This window comes from Rhea americana, unplaced genomic scaffold (assembly GCF_003343005.1).
Source record: "Rhea americana isolate MKP2758 unplaced genomic scaffold, rheAme1 scaffold_30, whole genome shotgun sequence".
Classification (NCBI taxonomy): Eukaryota; Metazoa; Chordata; class Aves; order Rheiformes; family Rheidae; genus Rhea; species Rhea americana.
Genome location: NW_028186424.1, coordinates 5,280,842 through 5,291,977, shown reverse-complemented (window position 1 = coordinate 5,291,977; position 11,136 = coordinate 5,280,842). Strand labels below are relative to the sequence as shown.

Sequence of the window (11,136 nt, the reverse complement as noted above, 5' to 3'; positions counted from 1 at the left end):
CTACACTATCCCTCTACTCCAGTCCAGTTACTTGATCAAGCAGAAACAGATGCTTTTGGAGGAATGGAGTAGCCCTTTAAAAATGTTGACTAGAGATAAGATATTGTTGAATAAACAGAGGCACATCAGGCCTAATTAGATACCTTGGGTATCTCACCTGGCCTCTGGCTGCCGCTCCCAAGGGTGCAGGTCCTGGGGCACAGCTACCATCCCTGTGCAAATGTCACAGATCCTGGAGGGCATCTTAAATGACATTAGCTATTTATGCATGCACAGCGTAAAAATTGTAATAAAGCCCTAGAACTCTGTTGGCTGCAAAAATAGTTTACACAGCTAGCTCACATATAGACACTAATATGACATTTAAATTTCAGTGTCCTAATTTGGAGCTTAACATCACCCAGTGTATTCGATATAGTGGGAAAACTCTAGGAATCAGGAACTGGGTGTCAGTAGGAGAGTCCTAAGTCACTGAATAGACCAGAAAGTGAGAAAGCCTTTCAGAAGCCCTGCCCCATCCATGGAGAAGGGCAAAGACAAGCCTTTCTCTGTGAAATACCTGATGTTTGGTCTCTACCGTTTGCTTATATCAGGAGGGCTCACGCAGGTTAAAAACAATTTTTATCTATCAGGCCAATATTGTGCTTAGTTTTGCTCAAAAGCTACCATTCCTAGACTGACAAAATGTAGCTGCAGTGAGAAATGATGTGTGTATTTTATTTTTAACTAAACAGATACATCACAGGCCCATATGCTCTGCTTGTAGAAGCAGGATTTGTAAGCAGAATTTACCAGCAGAATTTCTGTCCTTTATGCCACTGAGACCTGAAATCTCTTTGTGCATTTTATGAACAGTGCTGAGGACAGGGAGAAGAGAGTGTTAGCATACCTGGCAATGCACACCCATGGCCTGAAGTGAAGGAGGGGTATTAATATTATGTGAGCAGGAAGCTGTAGCACTGTATGATTTGCTCTTTTGATGTAAATAGCAGCTTCTGCCACCTCAGTTTTGCTATCCTTTATTCTTGATGTAAAGTAGTGTTTAGCAAAGAAAGAAGACACCAGGAGGACTTTTTTAGGCACCATTCTGTTCACATCAGAGGCAGAGAGCGCCTTCCTGCTTCTGCAGGCCCATCAGTTCTGAACAAGACAAAAAATTCACCCTTTTCCCAGCAGAAAAAAATCACTGGAAATGTTTTCTGGCATCAGTGAGTTTTGTCTGAGCGGAAACTGAGGGTAAATGCCTCCTTTTTCTTCAGCAGTTCAACAGACAACTCTGCCCTGATACACTGGAAAAGATTTAGCTTTGAATGAAGATTGCAAAATTTACTGAATAATTACTTGGATATACTGTGTCTTTTGTAAGACCCGTTATTGCTTTACAAACAATAAGAAAGTAAGCCTCCTAGCATTCATGTAAAGCAAGGTGAAGGAAAACTCATGTCATACTGAAAATATGTGGTTCACTCTAGTTGGAAAAAATATAGGGTTTGGAAAAATAAGCAAGCTCCTTTATCATTATGTCAAGAATTGACATAAATTAAATCTGTGGGGAGGCAAAATGAGCACTGATAGTGTACAAATTAGTCTGAGATGTGAATGGCTCAAACGCTTCAGATTTTTGGCAGTAAGAATGAAACCTTCTAGGCAAGGACCATTTTATTCTACCTTGAAACTTTTGTCATACTATTTTACTAGTGGTTCAGTGGCCTAAATGTTTTCTGAAACTGTTTTACTACAGACTTTCAGTTGTCCAAGTAACTATATGCTTTGTGAATACTGTTTTGGCTTACCATTCCTATTATTACCTGTTCCTGATATGCAAAGAAATATTATAGTGGAGCTGAATAGGCCCCAAAGAGCAGACTGGTTCCTCCTGTGCCGAGCAGATAGGATCCTCCTATGTTCTTCTTTCATATTGCCATGCATCACTGCTCATAGCTCTAGCATCAGCTGTTTCCTATAACTCTACCACATCTCCTGTGCCTGTTTGTATTCATTCATCCTATATCAAATCTGTTTCTGCTTTATGACTACATGGGACATAGATTTCACTTATTAAGTAACTTAATCATGAAGTATTTTGTTCCCTGATGGATAATAAAATTGTCTTCAAGTGATGAGTCARAGAAAATACCAACTCACATCTCCCTTGTTTCTTTATTCCCAGTTTAAGGCTCCGATTATTTCATCACGACTGTTACAGTTTGATGAGTAAGCYTGCCTTGAAAACACTGCATCTGAAATACACTCTTGTATCTAAAGTAGAGTGGAGGGGTTTCTCRCCATCTCTATTATGCCTCTCACAGAGTCGAGTTCTTCAGTGCTAGGCTGCACAGTACCAGACAGCTTCCCCGAGGAGACAACACTGCTTTGTTCACTGCTGGCGGTGTTTTTTTGCTTATTAGTTGAATTCTTGGCACAGTTGTTGGACAGATGTCCACAGTGGTCACAATCACAGGATTGTTTTGGATCTTCTGGTTGTTAAGTTTGGTTTCTAAGGAACTTTCAGCTCCTCTTTCCTTGTCTGTGCCCTTTTGAGACATAGCTGTCCTCTCCACCACCTTTCTGAAGGGCGAGGCAATTTTCTTCATACTTCTGTATACAGAACGTTCTCATCCTGATAACACTGCTATGCTACTATACTTTAGTCATCATATCCGGTGTACAGATATTTCTAATTCAAGACTTGGAACTATATATTAAAAAGACAAAGCATTTCAGAGGCTGTAACTGCAGGGCTTTTAGTGTTTGTACTCCAGATCACAGAAGTTCCTAGCAAAAATTCATGCTGGCAATGGATTGAGCCTGAAGAAAATCATAGCTCAGGTGTTAAGAACCAGCTGAATCTGCTGGTACAGTTTATCAGGTGGCTGCAGAAACATCAGCCCAGGCACTTCTGCAATGGCAAAGGTACAATTTCTGTAGTGAATGTTGAGAGCTGTGATCATAACGTAAGAATGTTTGTCCTGGGCATGTGAAAGGTCCACCTAGCCCAACATCTTTTCTCTGACACCTAGAAAGAGGTGAATTTCCTGGAGGAAGAAGTAAGGTCTCTGTTTTTAACAACTGATGCTGGATGTCTCTCATGTGGGATTGCCCAGGCTCCCTTGAGCCCCATCTAAACTCTGAGCATCCAACAGCATCCTGAGGCAAAGAGAGCTACAGCCTAAACAAACTCTAAATGAAAACTGCCTCCTTTTATTTTGAATGTGGGTCTCCATAGTCCACATATTAGAGGAGAAAATGAATAATTAATTATTCCTATCCACTCATGCTCTGCTTTTTATAGAGCCCAGCCCTTCAGCAGTCTCTTCTCCAGGCTCAAATGGAAGCTTTTCCTTTGATCAGCTTCTGTCAGCAGTCTCTCAGCCTTTTCTCGTGCTAGCATATACCCGTTCTGAGATGGAAACTAGCACTGCACACAGTTTCCAAGATGTGGATTTTGATGGATTTATACAGTGGCATAAAACTATTCTCTGCTCTGTTCTTTATTCCCTTGCTGATACTTGCTCACGTTCTGTTTGCAGTTTGACTCTTATTGACCATTGAACCACCAGCTTTTTTGGAACTGTTATCACTGGAGAGCTTATTTCTCAATGGTAGTGGTCAGCTCAGGGCTCATCGTTTTATACRCTGTTAGGAACATTTTTACAGTTATTTACACCAAGTTTCACCTTGCGCTGCTGTTTACAGTTATAAAGTCCTTCCTTTCTATCAGCATTTATCTTTACTATGCTTAATATGGTACATTTGTCACCTCCCTTCTCACAGTCAGCTTTGCATTATAGTACTTCTTTCATATTATGTGTGACTATGTCGAACAGCCCAAGTTCCAGCACCAACTCCCAAGGAAAACGCCTTCCCTCCGTTGTGAAAATTGGCCATTTAACATCTGCCTGCTTTCTCCTATCTTTTAACCAATCTTTTTGCTATGTGGAGGCAGATGTTCTTTGTCAAGGCTACTCAGGTTCCTTCAAAGCCTTTGCTGAGGACCTGTCCTGACTGCCCTGTGGAAATCCAAACAGGCTGTAGCAACCAGGCCTCCCTTCCATACATTCAGCGATTCCTCTAGAGAACTCCAGCAGATTTATCTGTGAGGCATAACTCCTCTTTCTTTTCAAGAGCTGTGCTGACACTTCATTAATGCATAATCTTTATTGTCCTTCGTAATACTTCTATTACAGTCTTGGTCACTAATTTACCCCAGTCTGGGTTTCATGTTTACCAGTCTGTAGATCCCTGAGTCTTGGAAACTTTAAAAACAATTGTCATTGCATTTATTACTTTTCACTTCTCATGTAAAAGGATAGTTTTAAGCAAGAACTTATACACCACAGTTTTAGCTATAATTACTTAGAACTCTTGGGAGAATACGGTCTAGTTCTGGTCATTGTGTATTGGCTTATTTTGTCCATATGAACTATAGCCTTTGCTACTCTTCAGTTTCTCACAGTCTCTAGTAACTCTCCCATAAAGATAGCTTCTTGCATGGAAATTTCCCTAAACATTTTCAGAGAATTAGAACATTTATTTAGCTTTTCTGTTATGCTCTGCTATGATCTCATCTTTTCTGTGTACCTTTAAACCTTAATCATATATTGACTCTGCTGGTACCCTTCTTGTTCTTGACGCGTTTGAAAAGGATTTGCTGTTAGTTTTTGTACTTTTTGCAAGTTGCTCTTCAACAACAGTTCTGGCCTGTGTTACTGTGCTTTTACATTTAATTTTTCTATTTTCTTCGTTCGGGTTTGCATCAGCTTTTTAAAGTATGTTGTAATAGATTCTACATTCTTACAGGACCAATAGGTAACAGAAAATCTGCCAGTTTCGCTCAGTTTGAAAGGATAATTACTTAAAGTGGGTAAGTTTGCTAAAAAGAAGCTGAAAAGCAACAGTTAAGACAGTTAAATAGTCTTCATGATGTCTGTGAAGGATTTAAGGATAACTAGGGGAGATACAGAGTATAGTCCACATACGAAGAAATATTTGAGAATGGGCAGAAGGATATCAGCACGGTCAAAGGGCAGAGTAAGGGAGACTCGGTGATGCTATGCAGTAGCATTCCAACTGTACAAAGCTGGAAACAGCCCTGGGTTTTTTTGTTTGTTTGTTTGTTTCATTTTTTCCCTTTGCTAGTGATTTACCACCCCCTTGCATGGATATGACACATCCCCAGCTGCATGCACCCGTTGGAGGCCCCCCAAACCAACTTCGGTTTTGTTGTCTACCCTGTCTCTATGACACTCCCTCCCCTTCCTACCTAGTTTGAAACTCTCTTTACTAGGCTGGCCAACCTGTCTGCAAAGGCAAATATGCCCCACTTGGTGAGGTGAATCCCATCTCTCCCCACCAGYTGTTGGTCTTCAAACCATGTTCCATGGTCATAGAATCCAAAACCCTGTTGCCAACACCAGCGGCGTAGCCAGTTGCTGATTTGGAAAATCCTCCTACTCCTCCCATGCCTCCCCCTAATCGGCAGGACCGATGAGAAGACCACCTGGGCTTCCAGCCTCTTGGCCACCATGCCCAAGGCCTTGAAGTCTTCTTTGATTGTTCTCTGTATCGTTAGCACCCACATGAAAGAGCAGCAGAGGGTAGTAGTCTGATGAGTGGACAAGCCTTGGTAGCCTTTCAGACACATCTCGTACCCTTGCCCCCGGCAGGAGCAAACCTCTCTGGAGGAGGGGTCAGGTCGGCAGATAGGCGCCTCTGTCTCCCTCAGCATGGAATCACCTACTACAACCACTTGTCACCTCTTCCGAGTGGTCATGCAAGGCACAGGGTCAGACAGCCCAGTTGCTTCCCTTGAGGCCGGGTCTGGGTTCTCCTCATCCTGGAGTGCACTAAACCTGTTCTTCAACTGTAACTCCAGGTCTACAGGAGGATTATGGGCCTTTCTTCTTTTTGTTTGAGAAGCAACTAGCTTCCAGCCTTCTTCGACAGTGCTGTGCTGAACTATTTCACTCTTCACAGAGTCCTCCAGGAACTCCCCTGCTGCAGGRGACTGGGACTCCGGGAGCAGTACCGTCTCTGAGAACGCCCTGTCTGTCTCCTGCTCACTTTCTCACATGTTTCGGTAGACTCCATTTACTCAATTTCAAAGGGGGAAAAGCAATTATCTGGACACTAGTTCCATAGTTGCTATAAGCAAGTTCAATGTTTATTGTGATTCCTGCTTATGTATACAGTACTAAACTGATTACTGCGTTTTGGAATGCAGGAAGAAGGTATGACGGAAATTCTGGTGAYTTTCACCTGCCTCATCAGAACACAGGTAGCCAGATAAGGTCATGTGGGAAAAGTCCGTCTGTTCTTCCAGTAAGAAGGAGCAGGTTAAGAAAAATACATTTTTCTCATCTCAATAATGGCCTCCTCCTCACTTAAGTATAATCATATAGGTTCAAAATCCAGCTATCCAAAGTGCGGTTATTTCCTCTGAACACCAAGTATGTGACAGATTGGTTTCCCAGAATTTTTACAGATCCACTTTTTTTAAATAGTTTTCATTTTCTCCCCAGGTAATTCATGTAACCACATAATACGTTATTAAAATAGAGATCCCTGAATCTCCCATGACAAAACCCAGTTATGTGGACACTAAACCCAAATTATAACTGCTTCAACACAAACACTGAAAAACAGTCAAAAGAGACCACTGCTTTCTGCAGAGATGAGTGRCATGATTAGATTGCAAATCCAGTGCAGCAAAGAAAGGGAATAATCTATGTTGGCAGCAGCAGTAATGACCCCACACAGATCACTTTCCTGCCACCCTGTGCATCAGCAACACTGAAGACAAGGAGGGACATACTAGCTGATGGCCAAGTATGTTGCACAATTATTATTGAGTTTATTTCCTTAAAGCTTTGGCCAGAAATCGTGACAAAAATAGGCAAAATGCCTTCACAAAGCCTTGCTTTTTCTGGCATACTTCCTCCATCCGTTATGAATTGCTCTGTCTCTGCAGGGTTACAGTTGGGCCCTGAAACAGGTTATGTAACTTAAATTAATTGCAGTATTTGTCAGCACTAGGAAAAATAAAACCCGAAGGCTTTATTTTTACCAAAGACTTGGTAAGAGTCCTATAAACACAGTAGAGAACACTGTTAATGAACACTTGCTCTATTTTAGATTTCTTTATCTCTGGAATTTAAATATTTTTCGTTTTTCTCTGGCACTTCTAATTAACACAGCTATGTGCCCTGTTTACACCTAAATATATCATCATTTTAATAGTGGGGAGAACAGTCAGAATGTTTGTAGCTCTCAGAGCAAATAACCTTTGAGAGCAAACGTTACTATTTATGTGTACTGCACTTTTACCRAGAGGCCCCATTAGGGCCTCTTGTTATAGTGTCTCTCGAGCCTCGCTCATGTGATTTCAGTTTACATTCCCGGATTGTGAGGGCAACTAAAAGAAACAACAGGAAGCAAAATCAAAATTGGCCGTGATTCCAGAGTAGAACAGTGGATTGAAAAACACCTGAGCATATTTAAACCAGAAGGTATCTGGCATATTTAAATAGCTAATTAAGTGTAGGGTTTTTTTTTTTTGGTTTTTTTTTTTTTTTTTTTTTTTTTTTTTTTTTTTTTTTTTTTTTTTTTTTTTTTTTTTTTTTTTTTTTTTTTTTTTAGGTATCACGGTACTTAATCTGGCACTTCTGTATTTTTATAGTAGTAGAAGAATTCTCTGATGTCTTTCAAATAGAATACAAATTCATGAAATTTGACGTAAATGCATCAATTTATTGGGATTGAGCATGTTTTAGCATACATTTTACAGAATAATTGATAAAAAGATAAAACTTGCATTTTGAATGATGCTTAGTTTGGTACAGACAGCTTGCACTGGGCTGTCTTTACAATTTATGTGCCACATGACTATATGAAAGCCTAATCAAAGGAAAAACTTTTACAGGGCAGCTGAAGTTCAAACTGAGTAGACAGCCATCACAAACAGGACAGGAGGAATAAGCAGAGATTCTGCAAGAAACAGAAAGACCCATCAGCAAAGGTAAATATTGCCACAAGGTGAGGAAGTAAGAATTGCTGAAAGTGAAGCTAAGTTAGACATGCAAAGACAAATAAAACAAATAGGTCAAGGTTTTTCAGGCACGTAAATGAAAAGAGAACAAGGAAAGAGGAAGTAGCACCACAGCGCAGTCAGGGACAGTGTCTTTCTCAGAATTCTGAAAGAGTTGGCTGATAAAATCATAAAGAAAGAAACAAGTATTTTTAATAAATCTATTAAGTTGAGAATCCAGTCCAGCTGAAAATCATATACTATTTTTCATAATAAGAGATGTACAAATTCAGTATTTAAAAATAATAAAGGTGAAATCACCTTAATTCTTTATAGTCCCTTTAATCTGATTTCAGTTACATGCAAATTCTAAAGAAAAAAGTAATTAGAGAAGTAAATGGGATAAAGTGCAACTTCTTTCCTCCAAAAATAGACCATGCCAGATTAATCTGAGAACTTTCTTAGACAAGAAAATAGACTTTTTAGATGAAGGCAAYATCATAATCCAGCTTGATTTAAAAAAATATATTTAATAAATTGCCCTATGAATTAGATGGGGATGTAATATGGGTAAAGATCTGGCTAGTGTAAAACCAGCAATAGCTTCTGTGGAAAAACGAAGAATCAGGCTGGAAGGAAATTACTAATGCAGTTATTTAAGCATTTATCTCARGACAAATACAGAGAAGTGTTAATATTTTTTTTTTTCATTTGTGACTTTAGAAGAAAAAGTGCTTGTATTTTATTTACTGATGAAGTTGGGATGTTTCATCACTGCAGAAGAGAATACAACTCAAAATAACAGAGTGATTTTGATGACTACAACAACAGAAACTCAAGAGTATATAATGCACTTGTGGACTGGTAAGTTCATCAGTTTAATCAGCAAGAACATAAATAAAATAATAATGAATAATAAGTAAAATAATTACGATTTGCTGACATTATGCAGTTGTGATCCTACGGGGTATTGGGTACAGGGTTTCCAGAAGGAACAAGCAAGTATTCCAGCTGCTCTCAGCTGCAAAGCTGCAGGCAGCGTAGGTCACACAGAATGGCTCCGTTACCCTTAAAGAAAGCGCGGGACGTGATACAGCCAATGCAGGAGCCAAGAGGCCTCTTCCAGGCCGAMGATTCTAGAGAAAATAGCAAGCAGGCAGTGAAGGACTCTTGGCACTGTTGGCTACCTGGTGATAGGAAGAGATGGCTCTATCACGAATGAAAGAATTGTTGCACTGATACAAGACATGAAGACAATAAAAGCAAGTTACTATCAGAAAATAATATATACTTACAGTTAAAAATATGCATTACTTTCATATTACCCTAAAATACGGTTTGTATAAAGGTTAGTCAGCTCAGCCTTCATTTTTGGGAGTGGGGCATATTTCCTTGCTAAAGACCAAATSAGCCTTTCCAACACATTTGGCAGACCACACATTGACATACTCTGCTATCCAGTAATAACATAAACTCTGATTTTAATCATGGGCTGTACCATATAAAATGAAGTCACAGGACATATTCAGCCAACAAAATGAAGGTTTCCCACACCTGCTTTAGCTTAACATTTTCGTTGCACTAATCTTTCTCTGGAGATGGAAAGTTCTGGATTCAGTCAGACATGAAATAAATGCTGTAATTTCCACCAACAAAGTCAGGGTATTCTCCTCACACAGAACTCACAGTGAAGTCAGTGGAAGTACTGCACACTAACAGCTTTCCAGCTTTCAGTCTTCAAGCGGGACTTAGTCGTATTACACAACCTGCCCACAGCTGTGCACAGCTGGCAGTCTTCGTGCAAGAGAAAGCTAAGGCCAGGGTAATAGCTGGTGCCAGCTGCAGCTGAGATGATTTCAGAGCACGTTTTGGGAAAGTGTAAGAAATTATATTTTTCTCAGGTTTTGCCAGTGCAATTACTTCCGTATACTCAAAAATGATACTCTTTTTTAGTTCTTCAAGCCAAATAGTAGCTGTCAATAGCTCTATGTTTGCATTATAAATGCTCTACACTAAAGCACCTTTCCTAGCTAGGTTTTGATAGGCTCTGCTGTACTTAAAACATTTATGCCAAAATAGATGAAGCCCTGTAAGACCAAGCACTATCCCTTTTGTATTCAGAGGGGTGATTTTCTCTGATACGCCACACTTCGAAGGTTTGTGAAAGACAAAGAAAAATACTTATAAATGGCGTTCAGGGGAAGTGTCACACTAACATGTTCTCTGACCACAGAAACCATTCTTATGCCACTGTGAAGGTTAAAGGTTTTCAAACTAAATGAAAATATTAGCTGAGTAATCAGCAAAAGAATCTGCAGAATTATGCAAAAATCAATGATTTAGATAGCAGTATTGCCTTAATGAGTGCTCTCTTTCAGGTGTGTTCCTGTAAAAAATGTAAGTGGAGTTAAAACTGACAAGTCAGTAGTAGTATTACTTTGTATATCTTGTTTCTACAAGAAGAGAAAAGATGAATTCTAAGCTGTTGAACCTTTTTTTCTTAGCTAGCCTTTTGGTAAGATATTCCAAATTGAGATTCTTTATATTTTTAAATAGCACTTTAATCTTTCAATTTTCTGCTCCTAACATTTTTTTTTCACCTTTTCAGTTAGAAAAAATAAATCTGGGAAGCAATATGAGGAAAACGGGAGAGGGGGTGATCCAAAATATCGAAAGACACAAAATTATATCTTAAATCTATCACGGTAGAATGAAGCGAATTTTTAATCAAGTAAAGGTCCCCGTCGAAGGCCACCTTCCGCTTCCCTCAGCACGCACCGTCCTTTGCAGGTACGGCCCAGGGGTTTGGCTAGCCAGGCTCGGCCGCGGGGGGCAGAGCGCAGCCCGGCGCGGCGAGGGCTGCCCTGGCGGCGGCGGCGGCGGCGGGAGGCGGCGCCCGCGGCGGCAGGTGAAGGAAGGGGCGGGCGCTGGGCGCGGCGGCCGCCGGGGAGCCGCGCTCTCGCTGCGCGGCCGGCTCGGGCATGACAGGGCGGCGCGGCGGCTGCAGCGGCGGGCGGAGCTGAGGCGAGCCGCGCCGCGCCCCCGGCAGCGCCCAGGTAAGAGCCCCCGTGCCCGCAATCGCCTCCTCGGGGCTCCATGAGGCACGCGGG

At 40.9% G+C, this 11,136-nt stretch overlaps 1 protein-coding gene across 1 annotated transcript in view; it reads left to right on the top strand.

The window, feature by feature from the left end:
• Positions 1–10,998: 10,998 nt before the first annotated feature.
• Positions 10,999–11,136, top strand: part of SH3BP2 (SH3 domain binding protein 2) — a 39,528-nt gene continuing 39,390 nt past the window's right edge. The window contains exon 1 of the mRNA XM_085309645.1: positions 10,999–11,082. The gene's annotated coding sequence lies outside the window, so the exon portion shown is untranslated. The remainder of the gene's footprint in view (positions 11,083–11,136) is intronic.